We start from the raw sequence: 26862 nt of genomic DNA, 5'->3' as shown, positions 1-26862 counted from the left end.
GGTATTTCATACTCTCCACTTACAGTGATTTATGCTGCGCTGGGATGATAGATTTCTATGCAGTTCCACTCATGACGGTACTTGGCTTGAGTTAGATTTAATGTCTTCTTTCAGAATGGTGTTGCACCTGATCTCTGTTTTCTCTGAATATATACATGAGCTATCCCATTGATTTGCAACAATGGGAAGACTTGACTTGTCAATAAAAAATAACTGGCTACTCAAGCTCTGAAAAGTACTACTAAGTAAAAACTTGAAATGCAGGAACTATTGCAAAGATGAATGAAACTATCATATGAGAATAAGAGAGTATAATTGAATTGATTGTATATATACACACCATGCATAAAAGTTTCAAAATAATTTAATATATATTGGTGACTTTATGCTACACTTTGAAAAAAATTAAGATCATACCCAGAAGACACAAGAAAAAAAAGCCTATTTGACATCACTTATAACTATTCCTATGCTCTCACACAGGAATTATGATATGAGTTAAAAATCTAAATTAGTTGTGATTTGCATTGGTTCACAAACCTTACAAAGTCCCCAGTGCTATAGCAACAGCATCCCCGGTATGGAAAATCAGGCTGCCGTGGTCTCTAGGATGTCCCAGTGCTTGCTTTGGATGTGTTCACAGATTCAGATGCATTTTAATCGGTAGCTCAACCCATATGGCTACCCTGACTGCACTCGGAATAAGTCTCAGGTACACAGCCACTCAGCTCTAAAACAAAAGCATAATATGTCAGACATCGAACTTAGTTTTGTCAATACAGGAATTCATGAGTCTCAAAGAAGTGATGCAAATTCTAGGGCAGCCCATTAATCTCCAATTCCATTTAATATCAGGATCTAACGCTGACTTTGCTCCCAATGTGAGGGGCATGCAGAGAGAGGATGGATACTCAAAATGCGTTCACCGCAGAGCGGGGGGTATGAAGCTTCTATCTGAGTAGGAGTTCAGGATCTGTTCTGTGATTTCTGTTGCTAGGCAACTGCTTCCTTTGTCTGCTCTGTTCAGAACAGTTGCTTTATTTATGCTCAGTTTAAATGATGCAGATCATAATGTGAAACCATAAAAGAAAATAGGAAAAATTATGTGAAAAATTGTTTCAGGAATTTGCAATATGGTGCAGAAACGAATGAGCATGAATGCAAATAATGCTTCAATGGAGAAAAGAAAAGATTCCCAACCCATCAGTTCCACTGCCTGAGATGTTTTGAACAGATTACAGAATGACCACGTCTTAATTTTTGACATTATCTAACAATGACAGAAACACAACCAAGCACATAACTAGCAGTTACCTAGACTAAATTAGTACCAACAAGTAACTGGAACTAAACAATCTTTGGAGTGATTTAAAAACAAAATAAAAACAGAAACCCTTTTTAGTACCAGATGTGGAGAGAAATCTGTTAAAGTTGAAAAAAAAATCTTAGAATAAATATCAATTAAGGAGAGGCTAAAGGATAAGAGAGGAAGGAGATATTTGTCAGTTCTTCACCTATCCAAAGTCTGAGAAATCATGATGCATATAAATTTTGATTTCTGTTGGCGCACCAGCTTAAGGTGCTTCCTGCCAAGCATGATGACCCCAGTGAATCCTAAATCCCACATGATGGAGGGAGAAAACTGACTCTGAAAAGCCTTACCTGATAATGCATATGCATATGCACATTGCATTCACATACACACACACACACACACACACACACACACGAAAAATAAAGACTATTTTTAAAGATCTACTTTAATTCTGACTTGCACACATTATAGAATTTTTGTTGGTTGACAAAAGATTTATCCTTGTATAAATATGAAATTGCTTAGTGGTTCTAAATTTTTTTAAAGGCAGTAACTATACAAAAACTAAGTCTACACTTTGATCACAATGATTGACAGATGTTTGACCTGTGTCCTCTATGTTGATTTAATTTCTACTTTAATAAAATTTTAATGTTTTACTCATCCCTTATGAAAAAGAAATCAATCTGTGCCAATAGTCCAACATATATTAGCACTTTGCAGATATTAGTTGAAATACCCAGTGCTCTTTGAAGGTAATGCCAATATAACCATCATATCGATCGTCTAATGAGAAAATGGTAGCCCCCAAAGCCAAGATTCAAACTCACATTCTCTGGTGTGGCTCTACCTTTTGAGCATTCATTAATCTAAGAATTGTTTTTATTGTGTTTCTTTCCTATGGTACAATTCTGTAAATAACCATCATTTTTTTTTGGATATCCCCCTCAATTTGAATTCTCATAAAAATAGAAGATAATCAGCCTCCTTATTTTTGTTCTTAAAATTGCATACTATGATTATAAAGCCCTTATCCTGATGCAATATATAAAAAGTATATTGAGACGGGCTTATACCGAAGATCCCGGGTTTCCGGCACCACTTGCGGCGGGCTTCTAGACCGGCAAAGAAAAAACACCCACCACACACGAGGATTCTTCTCAGATCACGCTTTACTGGAGTGCATTTGGTTGAGGGAGAGCATAAAGCGAAGGGGGGCAGGAAACGAGAGAGCAAGAGAGAGAGAGAGACGAGAAAGAGAGAGACACTAGAGAGAGAGAGACATGAGACGCTGAAGAGAGAGACGGGAGAGAGGGGGGGCACAATGGTGGCTGCTTATATTGGGAATTGGCACATGGGTCGCCCTGTGATTGGCTGCCACCATCAGCTGACACCAGACTGCATTGAGATAGGCCCAGGGACCCTTATCCACAGCTCATGCGGGAAGCGGGGGACAGGCAGCTCTCAAAGGCAAAGCCAATATGGGGTTGTTTATAACCAGCAAGACAGGATGTGGTGCCATCTTGCAATGGCGATCCTGTCCGGCTCCCTGCAGTATATTTATTTATTTATATATTTATATAAATGCTATCTGAACTTATCCCATTTCTTTCATTCATTTTCATGGTTTTACTGTTCCCTGAATAACTGAGGTCAGTAATGAGTTGAAAGACTCTCATACTCCTGCTACTGTGTAAATTGGTCAAATACATTTGAATGTCTTCAGGACTTCAGCTTTCACTATTATGTAGAAAAGCGTAAAATAATATTAAGGATTCAGGACTGACTATTCTGTAGTAGAATCAATAAAACCTGACTGTCTTTACAATGGCTTTTGAAATTCAGGATTTAAGAAATTATTTTTTGTTTATTTCTTGATAATTTTATACAATGTATTTTGATTATATATTATTTCCCTTCCTCCAACTATTCCTATATTCCCCTAATATTACCTATTACACCTTACATTCATTTTCTTATTAAAAGAGAAAGAAAACAAAATAAACACAAATACAAATAAAACAGCAACAAATATGGAGTGCAATTTATTTTGGCCAATTACCTCTGAGCTTGGAGCCTACCCTGCACTATGGTTTATATACCCAGTGCCATTTAGTTGGAGCAAACTAATTTTCCTCTCCCAGCCACTATCAATTCCCTATAACCTTCTGAATTCACAAAGACTAAGACATCCCACACAAGACCTACACATGTTTAAATCAGAGAATCTTCCAGCATGGAAAAGGAAAGTAGGCACAGAAACCCAGCCCAATCTGAGAAGACGTTTAAAATTAGGGATTTTGTTTTAAAAAAAAATATTATACATTTGCAGACAATGCTTGCAACTGGGGATCATTATGGTAAACTATAAGTTAAATATGAAAAAATTGTGGAATGGTTCTGTCCTATACAGACTCTAGATTCTCCAGATATAAATGTTTGTGTGCATGTGCCTGTGTGCATGCATCATTTGTGAGAAGGAGAAAAAAGTTAAGGGAATGGAAATGGAAGGCAAGTGGAATACAGATGATGTATAAATAGATGTCAGAGCTATTTGTGTGAAGGTAAAGAGCCAGCAACAGCTTACCATAGTAAATAAGAATGTAAACTCTCTCTCTCTCTCTCTCTCTCTCTCTCTCTCTCTCTCTCTCTCTCTCTGTCTCTGTCTCTGTCTCTCACACACACATGCATTCATGCACATACACACGCGTGTGCACACACACACATACATACACACACATGCATTCATGCACACATGCATTCATGCACATACACATGCACGTGCACACACATGCACACACACACACTCAACTAGAAATTGCTGCTCCTAGAACAATAGGAAGTTTCAATTTGATAGATGTCCAGTTTGTGCATTCCATATGCAACTAACTTCTGATGAGATTCTCATCTGGAAGTCAACAGTTCCAAACTGACCTGTGCCAAATAGAAAACAGAGTGTGGAGAGCACATTGTTTTACCCTTTGCTTCATTAAACTGAAGTAAAACCAAGCACGTAACATTGCTCCTAGTGATCCGGGGTTACAGTTCCTTTAGGTGTGCTGTTGCCTTGTGATTCTATCTGTTCTATTCAACCAAACAGAAGTTTATGTAGTTATGTATAAATTTGTAAGCTTTAAAATAAAATTATTCATCATATCAACAATACCTGTAATAAAAATAGTTAATATTCAAATTTTACTCAAATTACTAAAATTATCACCTGGTAATTTGCCAAAAAATTGTTTTTTTTTTCTAAAAATTGCTCTTAGGAGTAATGTGTTTAATATACTATATTTCATATAAGGTAAGAATTAAATAGTGTCAACACTTCTTTTTTTAATTGATTTTTATTGAGCTCTACATTTTTCTCTATTTTTTTTGTTTATTTTATTTTAGTTGTTGAAAAAAAAAGTTTCCGCCTCCTCCCTGTTTCCCATTTCCCTCCCCCTCCTCCCACACATCGCCCCCTCCCCCCACTCCTCTCTGCTCTCCCCCTCCCCCCCACTCCATTCCCCCTCCCTCTCGAGAATGAAGAGCAGTCCAGATTCCCTGCCCTGTGGGAAGTCCAGCAGGCCGGTAGGATTTGCTGAAGGAGGCAGAGGCAGGTGGATCTGGAGTTCGATGCCAGCCTGGTCAACGTTTCTTAAAAACAAATTTTTAAATATTAACTTCTCCAGTTTCAGTAAAAGATCCTGAAATAAATTGGCTTGTTTGAAATGAAAGGACATGCAGAAATAATAAAATAATTAAATGTTATGTGTAGTCCACATTAAGAAACAGTTATGCCAACTGACTACAATACATGAAAAGGATTATGATACCGAACACTCATGCTACTAAAAAGATTAGTGCTGAACTTACTATAAAATATAATGAGGACTTCGGGTGACATGTGGTCCACTATAGGCTCTCCATTACTCAAAACACAACATATCCTGAAAGACAATTCAGAGTGGCTAATGTTTTATTCGTGCTTTAATTAATTGGTTGATTTATTTTAGAATGTGTATTTATTTGTTTTATTTATCCTTTTTGTTGCTTTTTCTAAATTTATTTTTTCATAAAAACTATATTTTCTCACTTTACGTACAAATCATAGTTCCCACTCTCTCCCTTCCTCCAGTTTCCTCCCCTTCCCCTTCCTACTTCTCAGAGGAAAGACTTCCCATGAGGAGTCATCAAAGTCTAGCACACTGCTTTGAGGCAGGACCAAGGCTTTTCCCACTATGTCTAGGCTGAGCAAGGTATCCCTCCAAAGAGAATGGGTTCCAAAATACCAGTACAAGCAGTAGGCATAAATCCTGGTCTCACTGCTAGTGGCCCCTCAGTCATACAACTGTCACCCACATTCAGAGGGCTTAGTTTGGTCTTGTGCTGCTTCCTTCATTGTCTGGGCAGAGTTGTTGAATTCTCATTAGCTCAGGTAACTGTTTCAGTGGGTATCCCCATCATGGTCTTGACCTCTTTGCTTGTATTCTCACTCCTCCCACTCTTCAACTGAACTTTGGGTGCTCAGCTTGTGCTCCGTTGTGGATCTCTGCCTCTGCTTCCATCAGTTTCTGGATGAAGGTTCTATAATGACATTTAAGATAGCCATCAATCTGACTACAGGGCATGTCCATTTACGGCACCCTCTACACTATTGCTTTGTGTTTTAGTTGAAGTCATCCTGTGGAATCCTGGGAATTTCTCTACTGCCAGGTTTCTTGCTAGCCCTACAATGGCTCCCTCAATCAAGATATCTCTTTCCTTGTTCTTCGTCTCTGTCCTTCCCCCATCTCAAAAATCCCATTCCCTCAAGTTCTCCTCCCCTTTTCTATTTTATGTGCATGGGGATTTTGCCTACATGTCTGTCTGTGCACTATGTGCATGCAGTTCTGTAAAGGCCAGAAGAGGGCATTTGGTGGCATTGTTGTTGTTTTTTCCCCTGGAAGTGGAGTAACAGGTGGCTGTTAGCTGCCATCTGAGTTAAACTTGGGCTCTCTGCAAGAACAGCAAATATTCTCTTAGCCGCTGAGCCATGTCTCAAGCTCTGATAATTTTCAGAAATAATATATTATGTATAAATGGATTTTTGTGACATGGACATTCATTTATTCAGTATAAACATCAAATTTTCTAGTGATCACAGTGTTGTCCACTGGACTCAAATATTTCCTTTTCAGGTTCCAGAGATGAGAAGGAACAGGCAGTATTTGTTTTTTAATGATGATTTATTTCACTAAGTGTAATGACTTTATACTTAATTTGGGGAGGAGCTTCCATGCTGTTATTTATTTGTAGTTGTAAAAATTTACATTCTGTCGAACTGTACGTGAGAGTTTGCTTTTCTTTACATTTTGCCAGCATTTGCTTTTAAAAAATAAATAATGACTTATGATTTGCAAGATAATATCTCATTGTGATGTGCTATGTAGGTAACCCAAGACACCTTGAATTCACTAAGCAGCTGAACCTGGGCTCAAATTCCTGATCCTCCCTCTTCCTCTTGAAAAAGTGCTTCAATTATAGTCCTAAACCACCTGGAATGCACAGCTTAATTCAGGTTCAATTTGTATTTCTCTGACTGCTTAGAGAAATTGGTCATTATTTTTCACGTTTGTTTGAATGAACCTATCATTGTTACAATATGGATCAAGTAAGGACATTTTATTTTTTACTCCTTAAAACTGCATAAATACTGAAACTACTGAATTAACATTCTGTATTTGGAGATATTAAAGAGTGCACACTTTCTTATTCATTCTTAAAATGTTTTAAGTGACAAAAAATTATTTTTCTTAATTAAAATGGAGAGTACAATTCTAGCCAGAACATAAAAGTATATGGCATATGTTGAAACTTGACAAGTTAGTTAGTCCTAGTTAGATTGTACAAATAGGAGCTATGTCATCTATAATGAAATACAAGAACATACTAGTTGAGATATAATATAAATAGTTGAGATATAAATAGAAATGTTGCAAGATTAATTGGCTTAAGAAACCAAGGCCAGATCAATTGCTCTCTTTCTTGGTGAACTACATCGTCTCCTTCCTTCAATTTTCCTTCCTGATGAAAAAATTTAGTTTCTACTTGTTTGATTCAAAATTCTTTACAGTTTTCTAACAGGGCACATCAGAGACATCCATGCTTTTGTAAACACACACCCTTGGTGTTGGTAAAGCCAAACATAAAATACAATCTAGAAATACAGGCTTTAAAAAGACTCTTTGATAAAAGCAATGGTTTGGTACACATACTGACCAATTAGACATAATTACCTAGAGAACACAGACATAACAGAATTCGACTTAAAACACTAATATTTACTTTTTTCTATTTTCCATTAAGAAGCTCTGTGTTTCCTGTACTTGAAAAGCTCAGAGCTATAATGGCTGAATTAAAAGCACAGCCGTGTGGTGCAGAGAAGTTGTAAAGCTTCACAGGAGGCCCCATCAGTGGGAACAGCAAGATGAGCCTTATTAAAGGAACTCTGCCACCTCTTGCCCATAAAATTCAAGCTGTTCTTAAACATCAGTCCTAATGCAGGTTGCCTTCCAGAACTGGAATTCTTTGCAAAATTGCACCATGGAAGTTCTTCCCCGGGGTTGTCAATTAGTTTTGAAGAAATCTTACTGGTTTTAAGCACACCGATACTCCTTCCATTTTTTTTTTCCAATAAGAGCATGTCACTCCATTAAAGGGAAATAATCGACTTATGTGCTTTAAAAATCAATTATTACACAAGTGTTTTGTCCTGCAGCTTGCTTTCTTCACAATAAATTTCAATTTTATATTACTTACACATTTACTAACCCAGCCTTGTTATGATTCTTTTCTTAATAGCTGCTATAAGAATTGAACGATTGAGCCTCCAACATCTACAGTAAAGTCTTGATGTGTGCTGCGTTGACTCTCAGTTAAACCTGGGTAGCCTTCTGACTTCTGGGGGCCACATTGTGAGTTTGTTGTGTTACCAAAATGAAGCAATTGTAGCTGTCTGGCTTTACCTTGCAGATTTTGTTGACTTTTTCAAATGAAACAAGCAAACATGTCCATAATTTTTGGGATGATACTTCTTGCTCTTGTTTAACTCAGTAAGCAGGGAATGACTCAAGATAAAAGATGATGATGGCAGAAAAGGAATTATTTTTGGCAATAGACCTTGTTGTGTTCCTTTATATAGCCTCCAAGGTGCAAAATGGGAGGAGGCTTATAATTATGTCTTCTCAATCCTGAATGATTATCGATTAGTCTTTGAGTTTATAATAAAATATTAAAAGGAAAATTGAAATACAATCATAACCCAACACAAATAAACAATGTTCAAAGTATTTAACTGTCATGCTTCAGTAACTTTTAAACTTTGCAATAACATCTAGGCAGATATCCCATCTACATCTCTCACATTATTTAATGAACATAAAGAAAATGGCTCTACATAGCATTTGAAAATCTCGCCATGTGCAATTCGGGTTCAGAAACAGTCTGCTGCCTTATGTAGTCATCTGCAGCTCAAAAGAGTCTATGTGCTGTGGCACATACATTTCCGCTCAGATTTCTAGATTATTTTCCAGAGCATTTAAAAAAGAAATAAAGTAAGAATATAGCTATCATGTATTGAGAAGATGAGAGTACAAGAAGGGAAGGCCCTCCAGAGTTGAACCTGGTAGAGAGGATGAATTACAAAGTTGATGTACCCTATTGTGAAAAACAAAATACACTTTGGATACAGGACACACAGAGATCAAAATGGAACTAAGCTGAAGGTTTCCTTCATGCTGACGAGCATCCATAATGCTAGAAGACACTGCCAAGTTTTTGGGTTAAAAGAAAGTCACCAAAGGTCATGCCTAGCTGTAAATGCTGTGAGATACAATAATGAGGGCCAACCAAGATATGCATACATCTCTGGGGACAGTCACCTCTTTCCTGACTGGATCGGAGGCCCACCCCCTGTGAGAGAATGTGTTCCTGGTGGAGTAAATCTGGTCAAAACACTGTAGCTAGAGTTCTTATGCTATGGTGTGTGTTTGGGTGGAGGGGGTTCTATCTTGATGCTTTGCTAAATGTGTGTGTGGTTAAAATGCTTCTTAAGTTCTTTTATACCCATAGACTGAGGCTGGTCATAGTCAAAGAAGTGTCCTTTGGCACTGGATGGGGATCAGGTAGAAATTCAAAACTGATTAAAGTGTGGAGAACATAAATGCTGACTTTTCAGTCCCACAATGGGACTATATTACCCACTATAAAATCCAGAGAATATTATAGAAATCAGAGTGCAAGATTTTAATAATATTTCATTGGTTTTCAATTTTTATGACAAGTTATAAAAGTCAGATATTTTGATATCAGCAGGTGGTGATTGTAACATTTTTATTTTTAAAGCAAAGTTTTCTTTACAAAGATCCAATCTGCATTTTGTGAGGGCTCAGAGAAAGCTGTGCCATTAATACTATGGTTTCAACAAGATTTTCATTCTCTTATACAATTGATCATTTGATTAAAAGAACACATTCATTAACGAACCATGTTTTCTATGTCCATATTTTATAGAACAATAGCCAGTTTTCATTACTAAAAAGTAAATTCTAGAAATGAGAAGCCAAGAAATAAGACCACATTCCCATTTTCACATGAAATTTAGAAGAGTGTTTCTAAGCTGCCTTGTGTGTGTGTAAGGTGTGTGTGTATGTAAGGTGTTTGTGTGGTATGTGGTATGTGGTATGTATGTGTGGTGGGTGATGTGTGTAGTGCATGAGTGTCTTTTGTCTATGTGTGGGTGGGTGTGGGAGGGTGTGTGTGCATGCAGGTCTGGCATATGTATGGGAGTATGTGTGTGTATGATGTGTATAAGAGTGTGTTCATGTGTTTGTGTGTGTCTGGTGTATGTGTGTGATATGTGTGTGTATGTGATGTGCGTGTCTCTGGTATGTGTGTGGGGTATGAGGTGTGGTATGAATGTGGTAAGAGTGTGCATGTATGTGTGGTCTGTGGTGTGTGTCTAGGTGTGTATGTGATATGTGTGGTGTATTGAGTGTTTGTGTGTGTTGTATTGAGTGTTCGTTTGTGTTGTATATATGGAGTGCTTTTTGTGGTATATATGTGGTGTATGTATGGTATGTGAAATGAGTGGTGTGTTTCTCGTGTGCTCTGTGTGTGTGTGTGTAATGTGCGTGGTTTGTGGTGTGTTTGTGTGTGTGTGTGGAGTGCTGTGTATGTGTAGTGTATGTGGTGTAATGTGTATGTGTGTGTGTATGTGGTGTATATGTAGAGTGTGTAGTTATTTTATCCTTACTTTTACATCATGGTAAAGCCTTGCTTTGCTTCGGCACAGATATGAGCAGGAAGTTAGCTCTGACACAGTGATTGTGGTGTTACAACACCTCAATTAGTACCCAACCTGCTTGGCCTGTGAAGACTCAAGTCCTTCTCAGTCATTTCAGAACAATTTCATACAACCCATGGAAAGGAAATGGTGTTCTAACATTCCCTCATATTATAATTTGAAATATTTTCCATTTATTACAAAAGAATTTGTGATTTTATATGTTACTCTGCGGAACTGTAGGCGGTTTTCATTGGAGATGACATCAATTATAAGCAAAATGAATTCAACAGATGGAATGGAAATGAGAGAGGCTGAATCATCAACCAGGAGAAAAACACGGAGGAGGAAGATACTGCTATTCAATAGACACTTGGAGGTTTTCATGCGATATTTCATTTTACTAAGACAGCTAAAACTACGGTATATTAGCTGATACATAAAACATTAAATTTACAGACGTTATCAGGGTATCGAGAGGATTTGGGCTTACAATATTCAAACTCGATTAAACTCATTATTCTCTCCAAACATTAATCATTTCCTTGATGAAAACATTCAGCATACCTTCATGTAGCTTCTAAAAGTATACAATGTCTCATCACTGTTTGTTGGCCCGTTACTATATAATAGAGTGCCGTCACTTTCTGCTCTTGTCAACCACAGCTTAGTGCCCATAGATCAGCCTCTCCCTGTTGCTTGTTCCTTCTTTACAGACACTCGGGACCACCATTCCAGTTTGCCCTTGTAAGAAAACAACTGTTAGATTCCACATATCATGTGTTGTCATTCGATGCCTCATTGCTTTTCCTTAAGTGAATGGTCTCCATTCTGTGCATGAAGTGACACACGGCCACGTTTCAATTGTATTCAGTTGTTTATATGTGAGCTTTTCAGATTGTTTCCATTCCTGAGTTGTTGTGACTAAATTTGGTACTTCAGGCGTTTCTGCAGCATATTGACTTAATTGTTTTGAAATAAGCAAACAAAATCATAATGAAGAATCATGAATTGATTGTTTTTTTTTTTTTAATACTTAAGCAACCTCCGCGATTTTCTATAGTGGTTATACTAATTTATATTCCCACCAATAGTGTGTGAAACTTCCTTTACTCCATATTCTTGTCAGCATCTGTTACTGGCTTTGTTTTGTTTTATTAAAATATAATTATATAATTCTCTCCTACCACTCCTTCTTTGTGCACTCAACTCCCTTTTAAATTCCTGAGCTCCTCTTCCTTACCTATTATCATTACATGTAAATACAAACACAACCTGCTGAGTCCCTTCAACGATTTGTGCATATACATGATGTCAAGGTTGATTACTTGGTGTTAAGTAACCAATTAGAGGGCTCCTCATAGGGAAGACTGCCTCTCCGGTTCCCAGTATGCTTTAGCTGCCTGTAGCTCTTCGTCTACAACTGGAACCTTGTGGGAATTCCTTCGTCCACAGCAGCATGTATGTCTATTGGCATTTTCCTTGTTCAGGTCTTTTTTTGGCAGTCATATTTGTTGTAATAGCATATGTGAAGCTTCCGTGTTATTTCCATGAGATGTGACCTCACAGAAGCGTTTTGGGGTCTTCTGATTCTTATAGTCTTCTTTTCAATCTTGGACAATGTTCCTTGACTTCCCAGTACGTAATGTGAGCTACCTCATGGTAGCTGGGATTTGTAGTTACATGATGATGAATGATGTTTAGCACTTTTCCGTGTGCCTCTTGGACAGTCAATATTTTAAATAATCTTATTTAAAATTCCATTACTTCAAAAAGATCAAAGATGAACCCTAAAACTGACTTATGCTTATACTAAAAGGCATAATTTAAGAGACACTGGAATATTATGCATCTATAAATACACGAATTATGAAGGGATCAAAGACTGAGGCTACAATTCTGTTTTTGGTGTGTACATTACCAAGTTCTTGCCTGACATTTTTTGTTAGTACCTTAAGTTTTTATTTTTAAGTAGAAAATGGCTGTGTGAATGTTTTTGAATACTATATAAATATAGTAATATCTTAAAACAAATTCCTAAGATGTCTTAATTCTAAATTAGAGAGAGTGGTATTTTGTTGTTGTTGTTGTTGTTCTTTTGAGACAGGTTTTCTCTGTGTGACAGCCCTGGGTGCCCTGGAACTAGCTCTTGTGGACAAGGCTGGCCTCAAACGTACAGAGATCTCCCTCTCTCTGCCTCCCCGACTGCTGGAATTAAAGGCATGTGTCACCACCGCCCAGCAAGAGTGGGAAATTTTAGAGTAAGTTAAAGATATTTTGAAGAGGAAAGAGTGGTTTTTCAGAAATGTGTGGTTACACATGTGAAACTGACAAAGTAACATTTGAGTATATTACACTATTATCATCCCTTCCATCACGTACCTGAGTATTTTTATATCCATGTTCATGAGTTAGATTGGTCTGTAATTCTCTTTCATGGTTGCGTCTTTGAGTGGTTTTGATATCACGGTAACTGTAGCTTCATAAAAAGAGTTTGACAATGTCCCTTCTGTTTCTATTATGTGGAACACTTTGAGGAGTATAGGAATTGCTCTTCTTGGAAGTTCTGGTAGATTTCTGCAATAAAACCATCTGGCCCTGGGCTTTTTTGGGGGGCGGGGTTGGGAGGTTTTTGATGACAGTTTCTATTTCCTCCCAGCTTATCGGTCTGTTTAAATTGCTCACCTGGTCTTCATTTAATTTTGGTATATGGTATCTATCTAAAAAATTGTCCATTTTTTTTACATTTTCAATTTTGTGGAGTACAGGTTTTTGTAGTATGACCTAATGATTCTCAGTGTCTGTTGTTTGTCCTCCTTTTCATTTCTGATTTTGTTAATTTGGATGTTCTCTCTACCTTTTGATTAATTTGGATAAGGTTTGCCAATCTCGTTGATTTTCTCAAAGAACAAGCTCTTTGTTGCCTTGATTCTTTGTATTGTTTTATTTATTTCTATTTTGTTGATTTCAGCCCTCAATTTGATTATTTCCTGTTTGCTACTCCTCCTTGGTGAGTCTGCTTCTTTTTGTTCTAGAGCTTTCAGGTGTGCTGTTAAGTCACTAATATGAGCTTTCTCTGCTTTCTTTATGTGGGCACTTACGACTATAAACTATCCTTTTAGCACTGCTTTCATAGTGTCCTATAGGTTTGTATATGTTGTACCTTCATTTTCATTGAATTTAAGGAAGACCTTAATTTCTTTCTTTATTTTTTCCTTGACCCAGGGGTGGTTCAGTAGTTGACTGTTCAATATCCATGACTTTGTAGGCTTTCTGAGAGTTGTCTGGTGATCTGATAAGATACAAGGGGCATGGCCGGGCGATGGTGGCGCACGCCTTTAATCCCAGCACTCGGGAGGCAGAGACAGGCAGATCTCTGTGAGTTCGAGACCAGCCTGGTCTACAGAGCTAGATCCAGGACAGGCTCCAAAGCCACAGAGAAACCCTGTCTCGAAAAACCAAAAAGAAAAAAAAAAAGATACAAGGGGCTACTCCAATTTTTTTTTGTATCTGTGGAGGTTTGCTTTATATTTGAGTATGTGATCAATTTTAGAGAAGGTTCCATGAGGTGCTGAGAAAAAGGTATACTCTTCTGTGTTTGGGTGGAATGTTCTATAGATGCCTGTTAAGTACATTTGATTCATTACATCTGTTAGTTATCATATTTCTCTGTTAATTTTCTGTCAGATTGACCTGTCCATTGGTGAGAGTGGAGTGTTGAATTCTCCTATTATTAGTGTGTGGGGTTTGATGTGTAATTTAAGTTTTAGTAATTTTTTAAACATATGTGGGTGCTCTTGTATTAGGGCCATAGATGTTCAGGATTGAGACTGCATCTTGATGAATTATTCCTGTTATGAAAATAAAGTGTCCTTCTCCATTTCTTTTAATTGATTTTAATTTGAAATCAATCTTGTTAGATGTTAGGATAGCTACACCCACTTGTTTCTGAGGTCCATTTGATTGGAAAACCTTTTCCTAACACTTTACTCTGAGGTAGTGTGTTTGAGGTTAGGTATGTGACTTGTATACAACAGAAGGCTGGATCCTGTTTTCATATTCATTCTCTAAGCCTGTGTCTTTTGATAGGTGTATTGAATCCATAGATATTAAGCAATATTAATGGCCAGTGGTTGTTAATTCTGGATATTTTGGGGGGAGTAGTGTTTGTATGTCTCCCTTCTTTGGGTTATGCTGGTAGGGGGTTATCTAATGCTTGTGTTTTTGTGGATGCAGTTAGCTTCCTTAGGTTGGGGTTTTCCTTCTAGTACTTTCTGTAAGTCTAGGTTTGTGGATATGTATTGTTTAAATCTGTTTCTGTCATGGAATATCTTTTTCTCCATTGATAGTAAATGAAAGCTTTGCTGGGTATAGTAGTCTGGGCTTGCATCCATGGTCTCTTAGTGTCTGCAGCACATCTATCCAGGACCTTCTGGCTTTCATGGTTTCCATGGAGAAGTCAGGGGTGATTCTGATAGGTTTACCTTTATATGTTGCTTGCCCTTTTTCTTTTGCAGCTCTTAATATTCTTTCCTTATTCTGTATGTTTTGTGTTTTGATTATTATACAGCAAAGGGATTTTTTTTTTGTTCCTATCTATTTTGTGTTCTGTAAGCTTCTCATACCTCCATAGGGATATCCTTTTTTAGGATAGGAACGTTTTCTTCTATGGTTTTGTTGAATATATTTTCTGTGCCTTTGAGCCACTTTTACCCCTATTGTTCTTAGGATTGATCTTTTCATTGTGTCCCAGATTTTCTGAATGTTTTGTGTTAAGAATTTGTTGAATTTAATGTTTTCTTTGACCAGTAAATCTTTTTCCTCTATAGTATCTTCAACACCTGAGTTTCTTTCTTCTATCTCTTGTATTCTGTTGGTTATACTTGACTCTGTAGTTCCTGTTCATTTACCCAGATTTTCCATATCCAGAATTCCTTCTGTTTGTGTTTTCTATTTCATTCTTCAAGTCTTGAACTGTTTCCTTTACCTTTTTGATTGTTTTTTTCTTGGGTTTCTTTGAGGGGTTTATTAATTTCTTCCAATTTTTTGTTTATTTTCTCTTCCATTTATTTAATTGAGTTTTTCATTTCCTCTTTAAAGGTTTCCATCATTTTCATAAAGTTATGTTTGAAGTAATTTTCTTCTGCCTCTTCTGGCTTAGAATGATCAAGTCTTTCTGTTGTGTGACTGCTGGATTCTGGTGTTACTATGCTGCTTTTTAGGTTGTGGGAAGAATTCTTGCATTGGTGCCTACCCATGTCTTCCTTCAAATGAGGCCTGCAGTGTCTTTTTATCTTGGTCCAATCCTTGCTGTGACTGTCTGAGTGTGTGGCAGTTTTTCTTGGTCTGCTCTGTACTGTCAATGTCTGTCTCAGAAAGCCTCTGAGGTCTCTATCAGCCTACTCTCTTGGTCTTCTCTCCTGGTTTGCTCTCTTGGTGTTCACTCTCTTAAACCCCTCAGTATTGTAGCAAGCTCTTGGTCCCTCTTAAGTCCCCTCAGTATTGGAGCAAGCTGTATTTCAGAGTTCCACAGAGGTTGCAGGAGGATAGGTGGGCTTGAGTGTAGGGTGTGGCTAGTAGTTTGCATGGTGGCAGGAAACTTCCTGCTGGCTGACTAAAAAAGCCTAGGGAATTGGGGATGTGGCCCAAGTTTTTGTCCCACTGGGGAGTTCCTAGAGAGTGGGGCATCTATCTCACTGTGTGGCTGTTCACTCAGCTCTTAAACTGTCTCAGTACTAGAGGATGCTGTGCTTCAGAGTTCCACCAAGGTTGCAAAAAGATCATTAGATTTTTGTTTAGGAGCCAGGCTGTGGTTGCACATGCCTTTGATCCCAGCACTCGGAAGGCAGAGGCAGGCGGATCTCCGGATCTCTGTGAGTTCGAGGCCAACCTGGTCTACAAGAGCTAGTTCCAGGACAGGAACCAAAAGCTACGGAAAAACCCTATCTCAAAAATCAAAAAAAAAAAAAAAAAAAAAAAAAGAAGATTTTTGTGTAGGGTTGAGGCGCCATGGGCTTTCCTTTGTTGACATTGGTATGCGTATTGTTGTTGTTATTGTTAGCCTCATGTTTATGTAGCTAAGTTGTTGATAATTCATGGATATAGCTTCTGACATTACTCAAAAGCATTGCTTCCTAGAAACATGTTTTCAAAACTGAGTAAGGGAGATATTTTTTTTGTCAATATGATTCACTAGTTTAAAAGATATTTAAGTATTGAGAAGAGAAAACAAAATTATGATTATTTATAGATGGCATATTTTATAAGCAGAAAAATCCTGAAAGCCTCAACAGGAAAATCATGAAAATTCATAGAAAGTTTCAGTAACATTGTCAGCCATAACTTAAAAATATATATTCAAAAAAATGGTACAGTTTCATATATCAGGGACAATCTCTAAGCTGACACAATTAAAAGATCTGTTATAAACATTGAAGTTCGCTGCAGAATGGCTGTGTCTATGAATGTAAATGTTGTCTGATGTCCTAATAAGTGTATTCCTAAGGTATTAAATATCATGATAAAGGATAAAAACCCCACCCTGAATGAGAAAAATACAACATTTGTGCGTATTGTCATCCATCAAAGAATAGAAGTATCAGAAATCCTGTGAAGAAATAGTACAGCTGGATTCCTCTGAAACAAATCCAGCTGTCTGAAAGACATATGGAGGACTGCAGAAGGAACCCAGTCAGGTCCAAAAAGCAACAAACAACAGGAATCTGACCATCCTATTAAGAAACTGATAAATTTTAAGACCATTGTTTAAGAGTAATGTTAGTCAGGGGGATGGGGTATGACTCAATGACTACCCCATATATGACCTGCTGGAGTCAATGAAGGGACTGATTCTAGCGAACTATAGGTGCAGGATCGCCACCACTCAGAACAACAGTAGGTTATACAAGGGGAACTTCAGTGAGAATCCAGCAGTATTGATGATGTACTAGAAGCCAAAAGCCTTGAACCTGACCGATATCACATTACACAATGAACATTTGCAAATAAAGCTACTTGAACAAAAGGTTATACAGCAGTTCCCAATGTGCCTCAGAAGATTGAAGAGGCATTGGAGAGGTGAGAAAGATGGAGGAGTGAAGGAGGGTTTTTTGTTTGCTTACTTTTTTCCTTTCTGCTTGAATATTCCAAATTATATCTGTTTGTGGAATGGAAAATTATAACATTCCTTAAGGAAGAAGATTGCTAGGTAAATATCTGAAAAAAATGAAAATGAGTGGCGTAAAATGACTTGAAGTTAGGATAGCGGTGGGGAGAGAGGGAGGAGGAGACAGAGGGAGAAGTGGGATTGGTATGCAAAAATAAAAAGGAAAAAAGTTCCTAAGTTCATATAAATAACTATGACAAATTCTACATGCAATAACTATAATAACTGTCTGTGTAGAAACTAAACACTTATTATAAAGCTGTATTTGTGGTGAATTCTATTATTTCAGCCACAGTGACTACTGCTTCAAACTCTTAGTTTGCCCTGGCCCTCTTTACTCCTCTTATGGATGTCCACAAGTAGCTGTAGTGTATATCTTTTATTTTGTTGCATATTTACAAAGTGATATTTACCAAAAGCCATGAAGTTATGAGAAGAAACTGGCTTCGAAGCACAAGATTAATACAGTTCATCAAATCCCAGTGAAGGTTTAAAGAAACTTAAAGGGAGTTCTCCTTTCAAAATGTGTACAGACAAAGGCTTTCATCAAAGTGTGATGGGTTTTATTTGAATATAATATAGTACTTGTGTATTTTTATTTTGTATTATATTTGTAAATAAATTTAAGTATGTAAGTTACCTTTATTCATTATGAGTAAAAAAATGTTGTTTCATGTTATAGGCTGTAACCTACAACTCACAAATATTTGTAATTTATGTTATCTTACCCAAGAATGTGTTCTGAAGTCACCATTCTTTCTCAGATGAACACCTTAATAAATTGCTCCCTTAGTAATCATTCTCCCTTATCTAGAATAGGCAAAAGTAAAACTGTCGTTTGTTATACCAACAATGCCCTATGAGGTGACTTAATATATCTACTCAATAATTACTTTTGTCATGGGGACAGTTTGCAACCTGTCACTTTACAGATGGCTTCAAACAACACAATGAACTGATGTATTGTAATGATATCATTCACAGCTACGACCACCTATTGGTCTCTGAGTTTTTAAAGCCAGAGATCATGCCTTGCTTATAACTGTGCCCTTATTAGCTTGCACATTATTGTCCCTAGTGTCATTCTTTGAAACCAAATTGGAAAAAATCTTAAAGTTCTTGTAACTGCCTCAAATAAACTTTGGGACTTGCAATAAACAATTTTAAGGAAAATGAATAAATTTATCTATGAGTAACAGAAGTGTCCCATGGGAGTTTTGTGTGCAAATCACTAGTAATTTGAAAACCTAGCAAATGCAAACACAATAACCTTTGACCATTGTTCATCTCTCAATTTTATTTGGTAGCTAAATGAAAACCTCACAAAATAGTTTGAAAAATATTTTTAAATTTAATTCTATATCTATAGCCTGATTTTCTCATTTTTCAACAAAAACAAATGTCCCATTATTTTCTTGTATTCAGAAGCTAAAATATGTTTATAAAATTATAAAGAGGATTTATAAGCATTCTGTTACCAGAAAGAATTCAATCTTAACTTGCTTGAATTCTTTGGAAATTAGGTGGAAGAGACAAATGCCACTAGCAAAAGCCAAAAGTATCATATGAACGTACTTGTTTTCTGTGAGATTTCCACTATTATTCATTATGGATTATATGTAGTACATACAAAACAATGTATACATGATTATAATTTATATAGTATAAAATATTTTCAGTATGTCATTTACTAAAATTTTATTGTTTACTATTTGCTTTCCTTCATAGCTATTATCACTATATATTAAAAATACAAAGACTGCGAGACCTTTTAAATCCACATCTGCCTTCTTAACAGTTTCAATTTATACTTCCTTCTGCTCTCATCGTCTTCCTACCCACACGTGGTATGTATCTATCGCCCCTTTCTCTTCATTCCCTTCCTCCCTCCGCTCTCATCTACAGCCAGCTGCTTTAAGTTTCTTCACATTTTTTTCATTTATATCTATATTTTATGTCCTTTAGGAAGGCATTATTTTATTTTACTTTTATGAGATTTTAAGATTAAAACATGTCTTCCCTCCCTTTCCTCTTCCGGAGCCCTCCTATTTATCTCCTCTTGCTTCTTTCTGTCAAATTCATGTCCTCTTTTCTTTCAATAATTGTTATTCCAAGCATAGATGAGTATGCATGTGGTGTGTGTGTGTGTGTGTGTGTGTGTGTGTGTGTGTGTGACTAAATATAACCCTCTCAGTCTGTATAATTTTACTTGTTTTTTTTGTTGTTGTTGTTTTGTTTTGCTTTTGTTTTCAGGACTGATCATTTGGTTTTGGATTGCCAATCATTGTGCTCTTCCCTGGGAAAGGCTTTCTCCTGATCCTAATATTCATCAGTTGTGTTGTCTGTAGTTCCCTATGTAAGGTTGAGGCATCATGGGCTTTTCTTTTCCATTCACTTTGGCATGTCCAAAGTAACGCTGGTGTCATTATTGTTCAAGTCCCATTTGGGCAATTATATTTTTCAGAGACTTCATGGATGTTCTTTCTGAAATTACGAGGCGACACATTCTTGCAGCAAACTTCCTGACCCTTTGGCTGTTACTTTGATCTTACTGAGACAGACATGCTCAAAAAGTTCAGACAATTAACATATTGCTACAGAACTATCTTGTGTGATAATTAATGTGATAAATGGTCTTAACGGGTTCTAACAGAAACGTTAATAGAAATTCTCCCTATAGTGACCTTTTCGTGTGCATCTTGGAAGTGACTTTTTAATGAAAAGATACTCTTTCACACTGAATGTTTCAGACCAGACTGAAAAGGAAGTCAGTCCTACACAGCAGCATAGCAACATGTAATAAGGCTAAGCATAAACCCTCATATGAAGGCTGGACAAGGCAATTAAGTATGAGGAAAAGCGCCCCAAAAGCAGGCAGAAGAGTCTGCCACACTCCACTTTCACCATTAAGAGTACCACAGAAACCCCAAGCTAAACAACCACAGCAAGTATTCAGAATGCCTAGCACAGCCCCATGCAGTCTCAGATTACTGCATCAGTTCCCGTGAGCCCCTGAGTTCTTGTGTCTAGTCTATACTGCTGACACTTGATTCTTTTTTTCCTAAGGTCGAGGTTTGTTACTCTGTGTGGTGGATAGTGTGTAGATACTTCCCACTGGTTTGAAACGATTCCTGTGGGAGAGAGTAGGGAGACTCATAAGAGTAAGGAACTTCACAAAATTTATTTTGCGAGGACTCAGAAAGCTTCCAGAACTTGTGAGCCTCATGAGACCATCATCACAGCAGTATAAGCATAAGCAATAAAGTGTTGCTGGGAGATACGAGAATCTTACAGAGTTGCATGCAATTTATATAACTATGTAGTGGCACTACATGTATGTTATAAAAAACATTTCAATGATTCATCTCCTGTGATTTGTCCAAGCAGGAGTCGGTATTTTGGTGACTCAACTGTCCTCAATTAAAGCTCACTAATATGACTATATATCCTCAAAGCTCATTATTTTTCCAAACAATTCTAGTTTGAATTGTTTCAACCTGAAGTGAATATACACTAGTCTGTATCTGAACAAAACAAAATAAAACAAAACAAAGCCCACAGCAACCAAACTACAACAACAAAACTTCATCAGAATTGACATCCAAACAGATGAGTCAAACCATGATGAATTAGGAAGGAAGGAATGGTCATATAGCCCATGAAAGGGAAAACAAAATATGTATATGAGGTGCATCTTTCTGAAGAATCTAAACCTACTAGTAACTTAGCCAATTTCAAAGAAATAAAACTAGACAAATTTTCAAAAGCAAACACAAGTGTAATTTAGCTATTTTAATATGCTACATCTACATTAAACCCTTATCATTGATTCACAAGAAAATAAACAAAATGTACCAATGACTATGTTTTCAATTTTATTTATATGACTGAACAAACTAAATCTGCATTCCCCTTCTGACAGAGAATGTACTTTTGCCATTTTATTGATATTATGTCATGTTTCTTCTTTTGGTTATATGCTCAGAAGAGGGCCATTTTCAATGTCATGCACCATACCAAACTGTACTTCCTGCTAAAGGTTTTTCATCTTATCTTCAGGGATCAAAATAAAGTGGTGAATTTATATTTATATTTCTAATTTCTCTTAATGTTGTAATTTAAGAGCAATGTGTTTAAATATCAGCACTGTTTCTTCCACTGCCAGTACGCTTATGTATGCCCATGTTATATTTTGCAAGTCCATGTTATGGAACTATCTCTATGCTTTGTGCAAAATTATTTGCTCACTTTGGTCACTTGCTAAATTAAAAGCTACAGTGATCTGAGCAATTGTGTCATGGCCTAGATATCTAAGTTAGTAAAATAGACTTGAAAACCTAAAAGTAAATTCCTGTGGTTTTGATACTTTAATTTTTCACAGAGCAGCTAAGACAACTTAGTGCTACTGTTTTCAATAAGTAACACTGGATCCATTAAAGAACAAAACAGAGATATTCCCTGTTATTTTAAACCAACCCCAAGGCTAATATCAGTGTATAATAAACCTCAATGTAAAAGCAAACAATGAATGTTTTCTAAGAAAATAGAAATAGTTATGGCTTTGAATTTAAAATTCCTAAGATATATTGCTAATATTACTATAATAATGTTCTCTAGAGTCACAGAACTTACTAAACGAATCTGTCTTTTGCACTCTCTCTGTATATGTATATACGTAAATATGTATATATACACATGCATATATAATCCATATATATGCACATATCTACATATAAGCTTCAGTTCAACAATGGCTAGTTATGAATGGAAAGTTCAAGAATCTAGCAGCTGCTCAGTTACACAAGCCTGGGTGTCTCCGCTGGTGTGCTGGAATCTCTAAGAAAGAAATGAATGTACTGAAGGAGGTGAGGGCAAGCAGGTAAAGAACAGCTCTTCCTTCTTCCATTGTCTTTATATAGGCTCCCAATAGAAAGTGTGGTCCAGATTAAAGGTGTGCTTCCCAGCCTTAATGTCTGGATTAAAGGTGTGTGTCATTCAGCTCAAGATCTAAATCAAAGGCCTCTTGCCTTCCTGACTAAAGAAATGGATCACAAGTGTGCCCTCCATTTCTGGATTATACTTCATTCCAGGTATAGTCACATGGTAACCAAGAAGAGCCATCACAGTCATGACAATCTGAAAAAATTAACTGAAAGTTTTGATTTCATAGAAATCAAAACTTCTCTCTCTAAAATAAGCATTGGGGAACATCATAGTCAGAATGAGAGAAAATATTTGTGACTCAGATACAAAAATGTATTAAAATTGCGCAAAGTGACTTAGCCTAAGAAAAACAATAAGGGGATGTTTAAATATTAATAATTCATCATAAAAGTATAATTGATTGCTAAAGTAGCCTTGTCAGATTACGTCAATATGATAAGATCACAAAAAAGAAAGACAGCAGCAAAAAGTAGATTAGTGATTGACTGCAGATGGGTTCAGGTGGAGAGCATCACCTACAAATGGATAGAAAAGTTCTCCTAGGAAAAAACATAGATGGTCAAAATTAAATATAGCTATTACTCTACAACTTGGTATGTTTACTAAACATCACTGAACTAACATTAGAAATTATCTAATTTTATTTGGTTAAATTGCATCACAACAAAATTATCAGAGAAGAAATTCCATATATAACACAGATGATCTTCCAGTATAGTGTAGGAAAATGTCTTGGTAATGATTTTTCTTTTCATAGATCATAGCTGTATGTGTTTCAAATGAAACAGACATGTCCATGTACATGTCATGATTAGTGATGATTGTCATGGGGACTGGACTGAGGCACACCTAGAAGACTTGTAAATTACACTTCTTGGTTACCTCTGAGGGCACTTCCAAAGAGAACAAGTAAGATGATGGTTTCCTTTGGATGTGTTGGTGCCATCCCATGGTCAGGAGCCAATAGAACAGAACGGTTAAAGAAAAGGCCCAAATTAAGAATATTTTTTTCTTCTTCCTCAATGACATGATGTGTCTTCTCTTTTCTCTTCTTTTATGAAGAAGTAACTTCTCAGAAGGCATCAGAAAAATCAGTAGTTCCTCCTCTACATTTTTATCTGATATTTTATCATAGGAATGAGAATAGTGGTTAATACAGTACTTTTGGGATATAAACCTGAAAATACTGTTCCTCACAAATTGGTACTCAAAAAGATAGTTTCTCCTTATATTTTGCTTGAGTTTTCCAATTAGATTAATTTTTGTGGTTTGAAGAAAGAACATGACTGTTGAAGAAATTTAAGTTTTAAAATTAGTTCTTGATAGTGATCTATGCACCACAGAATGAAGGCAAAGAAAAATTGAATGCCCAGCATTATACTTCAACTGGACATTAGATATATGCATCATTGATCAATATCAGAAAAGTAATTTAAAAGGTTACTTAAATGTAAATCATACTTCCTGGAGGCTGTAAAAAATCTGCTTACATAGCTGGGAAATAGCACACTGAAAGTATTTATATTACTGTAAAACATTTGATCATTCTTATCAAAGTACATAAAGAAATGTTTCTTTTTAGTTGATTAATTCCTGAATACTTGGTAATATATATGTTGATGTAGGAACACCAGACAATGTTCTGATGAATGACATTAGGAAAATTAGATGATATATTAAGCAAGATAAAATATGTTGACAATTTTGCATTAAGATAAATATCAGCTCTAGCCATCTATTTTTTAAAAAAATTATTTATTTCTAGACATGGAGTACATTTATGAGCAAGGATTTGTTTCCTTACTCTCTGTGTATTAAAACATAAAAAATAGTTATCTATAAGCCTATTTTGAGATAGAAAACATGTTTCATTCATTTGTAAATATCAGAGTCTTCAAGCTTCTGAATGCTTGGTGGAGTTAGTTCTCACAAGGGAAGTTTCAACCATGAATAAGTACATCAGTTTTGAACATGCTCCACTTCATTCAGCCATGGGAACATTACACCATTTGAAAATTTACACATAAATGCACGAGCATTCATGTGCGTGCACACACACACACACATTTGTTCTTTAAAGAAACAATAAATACCTGTATTTTCTTTACTATTAATTCATTATGTCAGGATCTTTTCCAAAGTCTAGTGGGCAGGGAAGCATTTGGTCTTTGACAAGTAGTCTCTCTCCCTCTTCACCAGACAGCATGTCCATTTAACAAAGGTCATCAAGTTATACAGAAACAAGAACTAACAGAGCAGCAAGACCTCAAAGTGACCAGAGATCTGCCTGGTCCTCACCTTCTTTTATTCTATTTCCACTGAAATGGACTTTGAAATATAATTTTTATCTAACTTGTGCTAAAGGTTCTGATAGATGACATTTGTAGCTTGTGAACAATGTAGAGAACCACTGAAAACTAAACACAAAAATGTTGCTGGACTTTGTCCCAATTTTCATCATCAACTTCTGAGAAAAATCTGGACAATTTCTTTTACAAAGTTGGAAAATGCTGCTACTATCTTGATAATAGAATGGAAATGTATATTACAAGCAGATAAATTTAGAATATTGTAAAAACTTAATGTCCTTGTTTCTAATATTGTTTTAACTTTGAATTGTTTCAAAACATGTGGTGTATTTATGAAATACATATCGTTATTTATTAATGTTTGATATTTCTCTACTAACTTCATTATTGGATAATGAAACTACTGAAACAAAAATTCAAATAAATTAAAATATATCTAGTTTATTTTAAAGCATCATTGCTTTATTCTGTCTGTTCCTATTCTTTCCAGTGTTTGAACAATTATAATTATATCTACATATGACAACTAAGAATTCATTCTATTTGCTTTTTTAATTGGTATTCCTTTGTCATATCATCTAAAATTTATGACACTATTTATTACTGTTTGTTATTATAATTCTCTTCTATTCAGTGAATCAGTACATTACATACTTGATATCTTAATTATGTTCAACATTTTTCTAACTCATTCTTGCAAGTGCTGTCATTTACTATCACACATGTATATATAAAATTAATGAAATAAAGAGAAATTTTACCTCCCTATACCAAAGTGAAAGGCTTACTCATTACATTGATTGATCATTCCTGTACCAACATTGAATTGCTTAGTTGAAAAAGTTGGTTTTGTGGTATTACTGATTTCATCAAGATTCAATGAAACTTATGGGAATGGTGTTTTCACTGCTAATAGACTTACAAAAGGATTAATCCCATGATTTAGCTTTGAATAAGGTACTGTTAAGGAGAGTTTAAGGAATTATGATTTCCAATTGGTGTACTCACACTTATTTTTTTAGTATTACCATAGTTGTCAAGTTTGGAAAACTCCTGTTTATGGCACATCATGATATAAGATACTTTTCACCTGCATTTTTCAGAGAATGTTTCAAAATTGCATGACTCATAAACGATGTAAGTATGTGTGCATATTCATGTCTCTCATTTTGATTCTGTTAGCTATGGTCGTTTATCATTAGCGAGCATGTATTTTGCCTATGTATTTCTAATTACTCATATAATTAACAGATCTATTTATGAGACTAATAATAATTATAGTAATTAAAGCTTTGAAATAATTGATGTTTAATCAAATCCAAACTTGATTGTTTAATGAAAATCAATTTGGGGAAAATTTATTTTCACTTTCATATTCTCTTGACATTATTCGGAAATAATTTGTTTAGACTTATTATATCTAGTATGATAAGTATTAATAAAATTTTGTTTAAACTTATATTTGTATAAAAATTTGCAAAATATTAATCTAAACAATAATAATACTATATATAGTAAGTCTTATACCATATTATTGTACATCATATACTGACTGTACTAGTTGCTTTTCTATTGTTGTGATCGAATACTATGTCCAAAAGCAATTTATAGAAGAAAAAATATATTTTGGCTTATAGCTTCATTATGGCATTGAATTTAGGAAAAGGAAGCTGGCTAATAACACCCTCAATCACAAACAGGAAGTAGGAATCAGATAGCTTACTGTAAGTGGAGTTGACGCTGTAAACTCAGCAAGCCTATCCCCAGTTATGTACTTCCTGAAAGGTTCCACCATCCAAACCTCTACCAACTGGGTACC

This window comes from Microtus ochrogaster, chromosome 4 (genome assembly GCF_000317375.1).
Source record: "Microtus ochrogaster isolate Prairie Vole_2 chromosome 4, MicOch1.0, whole genome shotgun sequence".
Taxonomy (NCBI): Eukaryota; Metazoa; Chordata; class Mammalia; order Rodentia; family Cricetidae; genus Microtus; species Microtus ochrogaster.
Note: the sequence above shows the minus strand (reverse complement) of the source record.